Source organism: Myotis davidii, unplaced genomic scaffold (assembly GCF_000327345.1).
Source record: "Myotis davidii unplaced genomic scaffold, ASM32734v1 scaffold1205, whole genome shotgun sequence".
In the NCBI taxonomy this organism is placed as follows: domain Eukaryota; kingdom Metazoa; phylum Chordata; class Mammalia; order Chiroptera; family Vespertilionidae; genus Myotis; species Myotis davidii.
The window spans coordinates 144,582-145,499 of record NW_006295739.1 but is presented as its reverse complement, the minus strand read 5'-3'; the positions used below and the strand labels follow the sequence as shown (position 1 = coordinate 145,499).

The 918-nt window shown below is 52.6% G+C and overlaps 1 protein-coding gene across 1 annotated transcript in view; it reads left to right on the top strand.

The window, feature by feature from the left end:
- The window catches only part of LOC102762281 (putative uncharacterized zinc finger protein 814), a 14,034-nt gene that overhangs the window by 2,609 nt on the left and 10,507 nt on the right, over positions 1–918 (top strand). The gene's annotated exons all lie outside the window — the stretch shown is intronic.

Genomic DNA, 918 nt, shown 5'->3' with positions numbered 1-918 from the left:
TGAGGTCATGGTTTGGTTTCCGATCAGGGCATGTGCCTGGGTTGTGGGATCCAACCCCAGTGTGAGGCATGCAGGAGGCAACCAATCAATGATTATCTCTCATCATTGATGCTTCTATTTCTGTCTCCCTCTCCCTTCCTCTCGAAAATTAATAAAAATATATTTTAAAAATAAAATAAAAATTAATTTATAAAACAAAACACCCCAAGAGTGCCAAGAGCGGAGCACTTCTGGGGATACATTTTAACACCAGAAGCGCATGACAGAAGTTGCCTTGGGACTCCAGACCCCACAGAGCAACTGGTGGAAATCGATCCCAGTGTCCTTGTCACTGAGGCAGGGCCGAGGAAGAGTAAAAAGCTGTGCCCGGTGGAAACGAAAGGCGCCCCTGTGCCCCTCAGGGTCACCCGGCGCCCAGACGACAACAGACAGCAGAGGGACAGTGTTATTCCTGAGGACAAGGGGTGCTCACCAGTCTCAGGGTCAACCCCTTGCAGGAGCACCCCCTGCCCTACCGAGGGAGGGCCATTGGAGAAGGGCGTGTCCTGGGCTCCAGAGGGACCCCTATGTCTTCAAACCAGTGGTGGTCAGAACGCCCAAGAACTGCTGCTGCCTGAGGTCCCACCAGCCATCTCATCCTCGCACCAGGGCAGCTGCGGTGACCCTTGAGGTGGCAGGAATACCCACGGCATTTCTTTTGAATATATATTTTTTAAATTGATTTCAATGAGGAAGAGAGGGAGAGAAAGAATCATCAGTGATGAGAGAGAATCGTGCATCAGCTTCCTCCTGCACACCCCACACTGGGGATGGAGCCTGCCACGTGGGTATGTGCCCTGACCGGGAATGGAACAGTGGCCTCTTGGTTCATAGGTCGACTCTCCATCACTGGGGCACGCTGCCCGGGCCCATTGCATC